This window comes from Vipera ursinii (genome assembly GCF_947247035.1).
Source record: "Vipera ursinii genome assembly, chromosome: 1".
NCBI classification, from domain to species: Eukaryota; Metazoa; Chordata; class Lepidosauria; order Squamata; family Viperidae; genus Vipera; species Vipera ursinii.
In genome coordinates this window covers 120,165,489-120,178,049 of record NC_139512.1, presented here as the reverse complement: position 1 = coordinate 120,178,049, position 12,561 = coordinate 120,165,489, and positions in this window count along the sequence as shown.

The window sequence follows — 12,561 nt, the reverse complement described above, 5'->3', positions numbered from 1 at the left end:
GTTGTAAAAATTGTCTGATTCTCTCTTAATCAACACTACTCTTATTTTTCACCATTTGCATTTTGCAAAATGTTTTATTTGTCCATTATTTCCTCCTATGTCGCTTTATTGCAGGGGTGTCAAACTCAATTTCATTGAGGGCCGCATCAGCATTGCGGTTGCCCTCAGGGGGCCGGGTGGGTATGGCCAGGGTGGGTGTGGCCTACTGGCTGGGCATGGCTAGAGTGCTTATGGCCTACTGGGTGGGCGTGGCCAGCTCTACATCGTTCGCATCAAGGGTGCCTATGGGGGCCTGGGCAGGAGTGGGACAGATCTGAGGGTCTCTGGCAGAAGGGGGGTCTCTGGGCCAGGGCCAAGGCAGTGGGGGCCGTTCCCTCACTGTTTCCAGGATGGCTTCGTGGGCCACATGAAACCTCTTTGTGGGCCGGATCTGGCCCCCGGGCCTTGTGTTTGACATGTCTGCTTTATTGGGTTATCTTGGTTTCAGTATTTCTGCAGGTGGAGACCGGATCAGCACATTGTTCTAAACTATAATATAGTTCATTTCTGGTTAAGTTTATTGTATGAATTCAGACACTGATTTGTAAATCATAGTATATGATTTATCATGTTGTATGAACTCAGATAATTCTACGCCTTTCATTCAGTCTTGACTCCTGGTGAATACATGGGCAAGTCTATGTAGTTTTCTTGGCAACATTTTCAGAAATAGTTTATTAGTTGCTGCTTCCTAAGGTTGGGAGAAAGTGAATGACCTAAAGTCATTCAACTAGTTTCACACCTAAAACAGGACTAGAACTCATGATCTCCAGATTTCTAATCTGGTACCTCAACCACTGCACCAAACTTGCTGTCAGCTAATTATATAACCAGTGCAGTGTATGCTCTTAAAGCATACACGGAATGTCAGCACAGCAGGGGGCTGGACAGCTCCAGGCTATAACCGCTTTGGCGGGAAAGCCTGAATAGAGCAAGTCATTGACAGCCCCAGGGCATGGTCAGCTCTGGCGGGAAGCCAGGGTTTAAATCCATTGGCCACCTGCACTGGCGGGAAACCCAGGTTTGAATCTATTGGTTGCGATTCACCTGGGCGAGTATAAATAGACGCCAGGTAACCCCTTTGCCCCAGCTTCATTCCTGATCCAATAAAGAAGTACTACCCAGCTCAAGTGTCCGTCTCTCTGTGCAACCACGCGACATTGCACTGGCTACAAAGGTGGGATCCTGCACCGGACAACGCTAGCCGCAGACGGAATCCTATCGGCAGCCCCAGATCAAGACGCAGGACGACCGAGACGGCGGAATGGAACAACTGGGTCAGTATCCCCTTTTCAATAGCAACCACCCAGAGGAGTGGAAAGCCTTTGTGGGGCAGCTCGAGTGCTACCTAAGGGCGAACGGGGTGAAAGATGACCGGCAGAAAGCGGCGACGCTACTCTGCAGCTGCGGCACGGAAACGTACCAGCTCGCGGTCGGTCTCTGCTCACCCGATGACATCCACACCGTCGGGTACAACGAGCTGCTAGCAAAGCTGACCGAGCACTTCAAGCCCGAGACGTCTGAGATCGCATGGCGGTATCGTTTTGAGAAACGGGACCAGCGGCCAGGTGAGTCTGCCAAGCAATACATGGCCGCTCTGAGGCAGGCAGCTCGCCTCTGTAACTTCGAAAACTTAAGAGATCCGGCTGCGGGATCGGATTGTCTGTGGGTTGAGGGATAGGAAGCTGCGCCAGAAAATCTTCGCGAAGCAAAAGTTGACCCTGAGGGATGTCCAAGAGGAATTCCTAGCCTGGGACGTGACCAAGGAGTCCGACGCAAGAGAGGGCGGATCCATCCACCAGATGAGCGGGTGCGGCGACGCGGAAGGGCCAGAATCCGAAGTAGACGCCATACACCGGCAACAGCGACCCGTCACCTCCAACCGTGACAACGTGAGGGAACCAAGACCAGCCGCAGTGGACCCGAGGTTCCAGGAGTGCAGGTACGGAGCGAACGGTCCCCAGTCTACCCAACTTCCCGGCTACAGCACGAATCGGCCTCGGTCTACCCAACATTGCGGTTGCGGGCCCCGGTCTACCCAGCACGGTGGCTGCGGACAACCCTGGTCTACCCAGTGCTCCGGCTGTGGCACAAACAGCTCCCGGTCTACCCATTGCGCCAGCTGCGGAGGTCAGCATCCCCGGTCTACCTGCTGTTTCAAGTCGGCCAAGTGTCGGGCATGCGGGAAAACCGGGCACATCGCGGCGGTCTGCAGGAGCAAGCAGCGGGATAGCCTGCACGAAGTGGAGGCGGAGTTCCAGTTTGCTACAGGTACCGGGGAGCGGTTGCTGAGACTGACGGTCAGCCATACGGAGGGACGGCCGGACGTTTGTTTAACAGGGGGCCCTGCGGCACTAACCCCGAAAATAAAATTGAGGGTGAAGCTGCAAGGAGTCCCCTGCACGATGGAACTGGACTCAGGGTCAGCCGTGTCAATCATCTCCACCAGAACATTTAAAGACATTTGCAAGTGGAGCGGCCAACGGGTTCCCTTGAGGCCATCCAGGCTGACCCTCTCTGATTTCCAAAACTCACCCATTAACTTTCGGGGGGAGGCGTCGATGTTAGTTCAGTACAAGGGGTTTGCGGGCAAATTAAGCGTGTTGGTCGTCGAAGGGCAGCGAACCAGCCTCGTGGGGTTAGGGTGGTTCAAGGCGCTGGGCATTGGAATCACGGGGATTCACCAGACGCGGAGTTGCCCTTCACTGGAAGGTATCTGCAGGGACTTTGCAGATGTGTTTGACGAGCAGCTAGGGAGATACATCGGTTCCCCAATTTCATTTATTTTTTTATTTTTTTTATTTTTTTAGTTTTAATTCCATTTATATCCCGCCCTTCTCCGAAGACTCAGGGCGGCTTACAAGCTTAGCAGTAGCCTTCATTCTATGTATATGCCTGCTTATTAGGGCTTTCACACACACCCCAAGCGGCATTATTACAAAGTCAGCTTAATTGCCCCCAACAATCTGGGTCCTCATTTTACCTACCTCGGAAGGATGGAAGGCTGAGTCAACCTTGAGCCTGGTGGGATGCGAACCTGCACTAATTGTAGGCAGCTGGTGTTACTTAAGGAGGCATTAGCCCACTGCTCCACCAAGGCTCTATAATTTAAATTAGACCCCCAGGTTCAGCCCATCAGAATGAAGGCTAGGAGAGTCCCGTTTGCGCTAAAACACAAGATAGAGCGGGAACTGGATAAGCTGGTAGACCAGGGGGTGTTAACGCCAGTCGACGGAGCAGAATGGGAAACCCCCATAACGCCGCTCAAGGCAAATGGCGAAATTAGAATTTGCGCCGACTATAAGGGGACCATTAACTGAGCTTTGAATGCCCATTCCTACCCGGTCCCTGCGGTAAGCAGCATCCTGGCGTCCCTGCAAGGCAGGGCAGTGTTCGCAAAATTAGATCTTGCCCAAGCTTATCAGCAGCTGCCTGTAGACCCAGAGGCTGCTAAAGCACAAACAATAATCACACACAAAGGGGCGTTCCGGGTAGACCGGTTGCAGTTCAGGGTCAGCGTGGCTCCTGGAATATTCCAGGAGGTGATGGAAAGGTCCCTCAAGGGAATACCAGGGGTTTGCCCTTATTTTGATGACGTCCTAATCGCAGCCAGCTCTGATGACGTTTTGGCAACCCGATTGAAGGCAGTGCTAGAGAGGTTCAGGGATGCAGGGCTGAAACTCAAAAGGGAAAAATGCAAGATTGGGGTAACTGAGACAGAGTTCCTGAGGTTCAGGATTGATGCCCAAGGTATCCACCCATCTGCATCCAAAGTCAGGGCAATCAAAGAAGCCCCAACTCCCAAAAACAAGTCTGAGTTGCAGGCATTTCTGGGCCTCCTCAACTTTTACCATGCATTCCTGCCACACAAAGCAACAATTGCAGAACCCCTACACAGATTGCTTGACAAGCAAGCATCCTGGGACTGGACTGACACACACACAAACGCGTTCAAAACACTGAAGAACCTATTAGCAAGCAATGCCACAGTCACGCACTTCAGGGAGGACCAGCCAATCTGCCTTGCATGCGATGCATCCCCTTATGGGATTGGGGCAGTTCTCAGCCATTTAAGGGAGGATGGAACGCAGGCCCCCATCGCCTACTACTCCAGAACCCTGTCAGCTGCAGAAAGAAATTATGTGCAGATAGACAAGGAGGCACTGGCAGTGGTTGCAGGAGTAAAGAAATTTCATGACTACCTTTATGGTAGGGAATTTCTAATATATACTGACCATAAAGGACAGGAAGGCCTGGAGGAACATTGTCCATAGGGTCACGATGGGTCGGACACGACTTCGCAACTAACAACAACACTGACCATAAGCCATTGTTAGGGTTATTTACAACAGAGAAGAAGACACCACAAATCCTGTCACCCCGGATGTTACGCTGGTCCATCTTCCTGTCAGCATATTCCTGCAAGCTGGTACACAGACCAGGCAAAGAGATGGGGCACGCAGATGGCCTCAGCAGACTCCCCCTAAGGGATACGGAGCTGGACCCCGCACCTGCTACCCAAATATTGGCGATACAGGAGCTGCCAGAATGCCCCCTTAGCGCAAAGGACATAGCATCAGAGACCCCCAAGGATAAGGTTCTAAGCAGGATACAATCGTGGGTGAGCAGTGGGTGGCAGGACAAATCACCAGGGCAAGAATTCACTGCATACTTTTCCAGAAGATAATGAACTATCAACACACAAGGGGTGTCTGTTGTGGGGAAGTAGAGTCATCATTCCCATGAGGCTTAGAGAAAGAGTCCTCCAGTCACTGCACGAGGGCCACCCAGGAGTGGTAAGAATGAAGGCCCTGGCAAGGAGCTACCTGTGGTGGCCAGGGCTGGACAAGGAGATAGAAGGGTTAATAGCTGGGTGCTACACGTGCCAGAGGTCACGACCAGAACAGCCACATGCACCAGTTCACAAGTGGGAGGAGACACACACACCATGGTCCAGGGTACACATAGACTATGTGGGCCCATTCCAAGGACACACATTTCTGGTAGCAGTAGACAGTCATTCCAAATGGCTGGAGGTGGTGCCTGTGGGCAACATGACCTCAGCAGGAACCATTCAAGCATTGAGGGGGATGTTTGCAACGCATGGTCTGCCAGATGTGATCGTGTCAGATAATGGAACACAATTTACCTCCTCAGATTTCCAGGTGTTCCTGATGACCTTGGGGATTAGGCATGCCACCTCGGCCCCTTTCCACCTGGCCAGTAATGGGTTGGCAGAGCGATTCGTGCGGACAACAAAGGATGCCCACAAGCGCATAGTGCAGGGGAATTGGAAGCAAAGACTGGCCACCTTCCTCCTACACCAACATGCAACACCCTGCACCGCCACAGGCAAAAGCCCAGCGGAACTCAGATGGGGCAGACGCCTCATAACAACACTGGACAGGCTTCACCCAGACAGAGTAGCAGCAGACGCCGGGAGCCCTAACATCAAAACAGTTTTCAACTCAGGGGACCCCATATGGGCTAGGAACTATAGCTCAGGTCACCCATGGGTGCCAGGGGAGATACTAGAGCAAACAGGACCCCTTTCCTACAAGGTAAGGGTGGAGGGGGGACTCCTTTGGAAGAGGCACCTGGACCAACTGAGGAAAAGGGCTCCTGAAAGGGTTGTTGAGGACACACTGGGGGCTGAGGAGGAAGAGCCAACACAAACACCAACACCCAGGAGGGTTACCAGAGGGGTGCAGTGGCAACCCCACCCCAGGCAGGAGATTGACAGAGAAACCAGGCAGTCACCAGAACCCAGAAGAACAGAAAACCCGGGTTCCGCAACACACACACACACACACCACAATCCACCACAACAATCACAGCAAGGAAGAGAACCAAGAAACAGCACCACACCACCAGGAGAACCAGTCCCAAGAAGATCAAGCAGGTCGCACAAGGCTCCAAGCTACCTCGCGGACTATGTGCATTCTTAGGGGGGTGGAGAAGCAACCAAGGGATAACAAATGTAAATTTTGTGTATAGTGTAAATAAGTGTATATAGTTATGGGAGACAGAATGACAGAGGGTAACTCCTCACTATGGGGGAAGGGGTGCAGTGTATGCTCTTAAAGCATACACGGAATGTCAGCACAGCAGGGGGCTGGACAGCTCCAGGCTATAACCGCTTTTGGCGGGAAAGCCTGAATAGAGCAAGTCATTGACAGCCCCAGGGCATGGTCAGCTCTGGCGGGAAGCCAGGGTTTAAATCCATTGGCCACCTGCACTGGCGGGAAACCCAGGTTTGAATCTATTGGTTGCGATTCACCTGGGCAGGTATAAAGAGACGCCAAAGAGGTAACCCCTTTGCCCCAGCTTCATTCCTGATCCAATAAAGAAGTACTACCCAGCTCAAGTGTCCGTCTCTCTGTGCGACCACGCGACATTGCAACCAGTTACTACTTCCCTCTTTAAATCTTTTTTTAAAAAAAATCAAAATAGTCCAGACACTTTAACCTTTTCTGATAAGTTGCTCCTTAGTATTTTGAGTGTCCCTTTCAGTTCTGCTTTAATAAAATCTTTTTATTATATCTATGATTTATTCATGCCATGCTGCTTTTCACAATAGCATTAAATGAAGTCAATAATCTCATCGTTTTACGAGGAAAGAAATATTTTGGTTATGCTCTGGAAATGCCCTTTCAGATGAAGGGGTCAGAAGAGCAATCTTTGGAAGGAGCACCCATACACCCAGACACTGGGCTCAGCTAACTGAAAGATCTTCAACTACGGTAGACCCCAAAATGTAAGATTTGGGGAGTGTTATTAGGGCATGCGAGAGATCAAAAGAGGAATGCTCCTATGTGGAAAATACAACTACAAATATTCTAGCCTATAACCAGAAAAATCCCTGTAGTCAGAATAGGTAAAGCAGCACCTGACCGACCTTATCTCAGGTCAGAAACCAAACAGAGTAAGACTGGGCCAGCACTAGGAGAAGAGGCCACCAGGGAATCCCAAAGATATAAGACAGACTGAGAGCTAAAAAAAAATAGCCCTGGGAAACCACTTCCGTAGGGTCACTTAGAGAACTGAGTGGTCCTGGTGGTCATTACACTCATTATCCTTTGAGGCAAAATAGTGCTTCTGGGCACCTCTTGATACACATCCTCATGCTTTGCAAGTACAGTACTGAAAGCAGGATTCACTTTATAAATCCTCCAAACCGCAAATAAAGGAGAGTGGAGCAGCCCCTTTCGATCAGGAAGACTCTTTCACCAGGACCATCCCTTTGTCTCCAGAGCTGAAGAGACTCTTCCGTTCTCCAGCACTATCTCTGCTTAGGAATGTTGCCTATGGTGATGGCAGGTCTGGACATGTGACCCACTTTTCTTGCACATCTCCAGCTGTGCTTGCTGGGACAGGTATTCTTCCCCTGGGGCCCAGTCTTTGTAGAAAAGATACCCTGTATACAAACAGCCTGACTCTGGAGTTTAGGTCAGGCTAGTTATGATAATTAGATATTCTATTTATAATAACAAACAAACAGATGAATAAGCTAATAGGGAATCCATGAAAAGGGAGCAAAAGTGGGGAACGGCCAGGATAGATAAATAATGCTATGGCAACTGAGAACCAGCAGCAAGCTACTGAAGGTTGGCAGGATTGTGAAATCTGACTCTTGCTTGAAATACCTAAAGGTCTAGGGGAGATGCTAAGAATAGGACCAGTTAGGGAAGCATCTTCAGGTTTTCATCCTGGATTCAAGTATGGTTTTAGTCACCTTTTATGTCTTATAATTTATTGAAGAAGGCAACTCACCCAAAATCCAACAACTATAACCTGGCTTTGTGGTATCAATCATCTACCAGTTCTCCAGTCCACTGGGCCAGCTTTCAGGAAAACCATGTCCTAAGAAATCTGGAGAGAAAAAGAAAATAGACTTATTTATTAACTCAACCCCACAAGCAGTCAGGATTCACCTAGGAAAATTTCCCCCATTTTCTCCGTCTTTCACCTGACCACCCTTATCTCAGGTCAGAAACCAAACAGACTCAGTGTCAGAATCCATTTATATCATATTCATAAATGGAATGTTTCAAACATTATTCCATGGATTCTGCCATCTCCCGAAGAGAAGAGAATGGATGTGTATTGAACCGGTATTAGGCATTTCAAAGGAAAGGAGAAGCCTTTTGAACTGGGGAAACAAAAGGGGGGGGGCTAGCATCTGGCTTGTGTCACAGAAGAGAGCAATAAACATGAAAGGTCCTAAGTTTCTTTTTCCCACGAGAGGGATGATACGAGATAAAGGATGGGGGACTGACCAAATGGGGTTAAGGGGGGTTCAACCGGGAACTCTTTATAAGGGTTTACTTCGTGGAATAATATTCTCGTATTCCTACAACCAAGCATGTCATAGTAAAGATTCCTTTTGGAATAGATTTGACTCCAAGAATTTTGTCTTCCTAAGACGTGGTTTGGGGTGGGTCCTGACACTCAGACTGGGCTAGTACTAGAATGAGAAGGGGATATAGGACAGAGTTGGGGTGAGACAAAGACAAACCCTAAGTTGTTCTTAGCATTCAGGAGCTACATTCCATACGCGGGCTGTGTTCTCCTCGCCTTGGGCTCAGCATCTACATTTCTGCTTATCTTTAACAAAAAGCTGCTGCATTGCAAACTGAAATTGCCACTCTGTACTGCAGCAAACCAACACAGAATGATGATGAGGTACGGGTGGGAATAGGATGATTTTAAAATCTAGAGATTTTACTTCAGGGGATCAATTTTGCATTGTTAATGCCTTGCCGCATTAAACATTTGATCAGCAACTCTGCCCTCTTTTCTGCATCTACTGCTCCATACAGGTGTTAATTAAAGGGGACACAACAGCTTCCTTCAAACGTTTGAAAGACTGTCTTTTAAAAGATGAGATAGATGCATCTAAGATAAAACCAGTAACAAAATCCGGGAGGTAAAATAAACGGCTGCTCCATAGAAATAAAGTAGAAAGCAGCTTCAATTTAAGGTAGGAAAAACAAGAAAGTCATTCTGGTGCCAGATGAGAGGCACAAGGTGAGCCATCCACAGCCTAGTGCCTTCTAGATGTGCTAGAACAGGGGTGTGAAGTTGTCGGCTCACGGGCCGGATGTGTCATGGCGAAATTTCGCCCACCCCAAAGGCAAAAAATCACATTATATCGCAACAAGTCACATCACGTGACTTTGCGAGTTTGACACCCCTGTGCTAGAATATACAGGTAGGGTAGGCTGACCTACAGTAGATGAATGTTTCTTGGAAGAATTATAGCAATGCAACTGAGTCCTTAGCATGTTTCTTATATATCACTGTGGGTACTTCAGGAAGGATGTTTATTTAATTTTTCCGATTTATATGGCTGCCCATCTTGCACAAAGTGACTCATGCAATAAACAAACAAACAAAAAAAGCATTTTACAAAACCAGATTAATTAAATCCAGCAAAAACAAGCACAAGAGGAAATATATAAAGAAGTTGCACATTATGCAACCAGATGCCAGGCCTGTTGAAAGAACCACATTTTAAGGAATTTCTGGAAGGTCATGAGAATGCAGTCCTGAAACAAGATTTATTTACTTAAAATAGGCAAGTCTGCTGTACTTTTCAAGATGAGTCATCATCTAGTTTAAAGTATATTTATTATTCTGGGCAATACATAGTCTTAGAGAAAACCAATAAAAAAAAAAGCTTTTAGCAGCCAAGGTATCATTGCCTTCAAAAACAAAGTTGCTTTCATTTGGTGGCTGAAATCCCACAAACAGGTTAAGGGTGAGAGGGTTCTGCCTATAACATAGCATCAACTCAGAAAAATTCCTCCTTCTCCATATAGCTATTTATATCTTCCCTAGAGAAATGGACCTTCCCAAAACATTAGGGAACCAGATGTTCCTCAGCAGAACTGCCAGCCCCTGTCTCCATTGCCATGTCACTTGGATTGCCAATTCACTAACATCTGAAAGGCCATTTGTTGCCAATTCTTGCACGCAAGAATGAATCTCTGATGCAGAATGTGTCACTGGGTTCATTTACTTGAAATGGTGTTATTAATGCAAACATGAGGCAAAGAAATAGGAACTATCCAAGTCATATGAACTGACTTCAGTACAGCATTATATTTTGAACCATTGCAATTACCATTTGGACTTTGGGTCAGGCAGCCAAATATCTTAAGCCAACTCAGCCAACTTGTTCTGCTAGCTGCATCTCCCTTGAATATCAGTGGATTCTACAGAATATCCAGCACCACTCAAGGCAGGCTTTTTCACTCCAATCCAGTTCACTTGTTTCTGCAGAATTGGAGTCCTCTGGCCTGATCCTAGCCAATTTAATAAGCCGGTTGGTGCACCTCACACAACATAAGATATTTTTATGAGCTGCATTTAATTGTAAATGCCTGGATTGGAGCCAAACTTTTATTTCCTATATATAGGATCATCTTTTGGGTTAGCAATTTACAACACAGTGAAAGTGATGGGAGAGGGAGGATTAACATCAATTCATACAGTGAATGTGCCCAAATTGTCACATGATATGTTTCTGATTCTTCCTTCTCAAAACAGATTATTTTTAAGAGATATAAGAGTATCTCCAATTAATATAAATATGACAGTTTTGGAATTACACTGAAATCTAATCACCAGCATAGATTGCAAATTTAAAATGACAGCCTTATCTTGACTCATACAAATTATTGTTAATGGTCATTTTTATTTTAGTATTGAATATTCATACATTTATTATTCATGAATGAGAACACAACTCAGCTATTTGAGCCTAATAAATGAAGTTCTCCCAAGCTCTAATTCTTACGGATTTGTCTATGCTAAAGCCAACAGTGGTAGAAACAGGGCAGATTTAGATGAACCATATTAAAAGATTTTTTTTTCTAGTGACCCAATGATGATTTGCAGGTTGTATTAAACTATGCACAGATTTTATTTTCCTGGGCTCCAAGATCACTGCAGATGGGGACTGTAGCCAAGAAATTAAAAGACGCTTGCTCCTGGGGAGGAAAGCCATGACAAATCTAGACAGCATACTAAAAAGCAGAGACATCACCCTGCCAACAAAAGTGCGTATAGTCAAGGCTTTGGTCTTCCCAGTTGCAATGTATGGCTGTGAAAGTTGGACCATAAGAAAGGCTGAGCACCAAAGAATTGAGGCCTTTGAACTATGGTGCTGGAGAAGACTCCTGTGAGTCCCTTGGACTGCAAGGCGATCAAACCAGTCAGTCCTAGAGGAGATCAACCCTGACTGCTCTTTAGAAAGCCAGATCCTGAAGCTAAAACTCAAATACTTTGGCCACCTAATGAGAAGGAAAGACTCACTGTCTGGAGAAGAGCCTAATGCTGGGAAAGGTTGAGGTCAAGAGAAAAAGGGGATGACAGAGAATGAGGTGGCTGGATGGAGTCACTGAAGCAGTAGGTGTGAGCCTAAATGGACTCCAGAAGATGGTAGCGGACAGGAAGGTCTGGAGGAACATTGTCCATGGGGGTCGCGATGGGTTGGACACGACTTCGCAACTAACAACAACAACATTAAACTGTGGTTTATCAAATCAACCAGAATTGTCAGGGCTAATAGGAAACTACAAAAACCATAATATGGATTAGTATGAATCCAGGCAGTTGCCTGCCCATTGCCTTTCTGATGCTCCAGTCCCTTAACTTCCAGCATCCCGTTTTTCTTTTCCTTAAAACAACAGCCAGTGTACTTAAATGGGTGCGGCCGCTTGGGTGTAGTGTGGGATGGCAGGGGCAGAATGTGGAGTGATAGCATGACGTGGTTCATTTAGAGCTAATTCCTTTTTCTCACTCTAATGGCATTTAATCGAGTACTGTCTCTAGTCCAGCGCTCTCTTAGCCTAGGAGTGGAGCAAGCATTGCCAGTAGCTTTCTTTGCTTGTTAACAGTGTGGCAGGTGGCCAAGGGAGTCGGCAGGGCAGGGCAATAGATTTAGTAAAGGACAGTAAAACTTATGCAGGGAGTATTGCGGTGATTGCCAAGTACTTAGTAGAGAAATACGACTCAGCCCAAGATTTGCCTTAGGTAAAAAAAAGAATCTTGGGCCTTCTTCTTCCCTAAGGCAATCTGTGAAGTTCAGTTGGCAAAAGCTGCTGTCCAGATGAATCATCAACCCAAACCCTGACTTGCAAAACGTTATGCCCAGAGACAGCTTTGAAAGGAAGTTAAGATCCTCTCTTCTTTGAAAGAAATGTTGAAGGGCTTTTATCTTGACAGCTTACCGGTACTTATCCTAACGTGGAAACATAGAAAACCGACGGAAAGAGACCTAGTGTTCCATCTTCCCTTTGAGGTTTTTTTTTTAAATATTTGTTGGATGGTGGGTGGGTGTTTATCCCAAGCATATTTAAACTTGTTTGATGATGACTGACCCACTACCTCCACTGGACCTCTCTCCTTATTTATCACATTTATTTGCTGCCCATCTCATGATTCAAGGTGACTCTGAACAGCTTTGCAGCAAGATAAAACATGCAGACATTTGGCCCTTATAAATATAAAAGC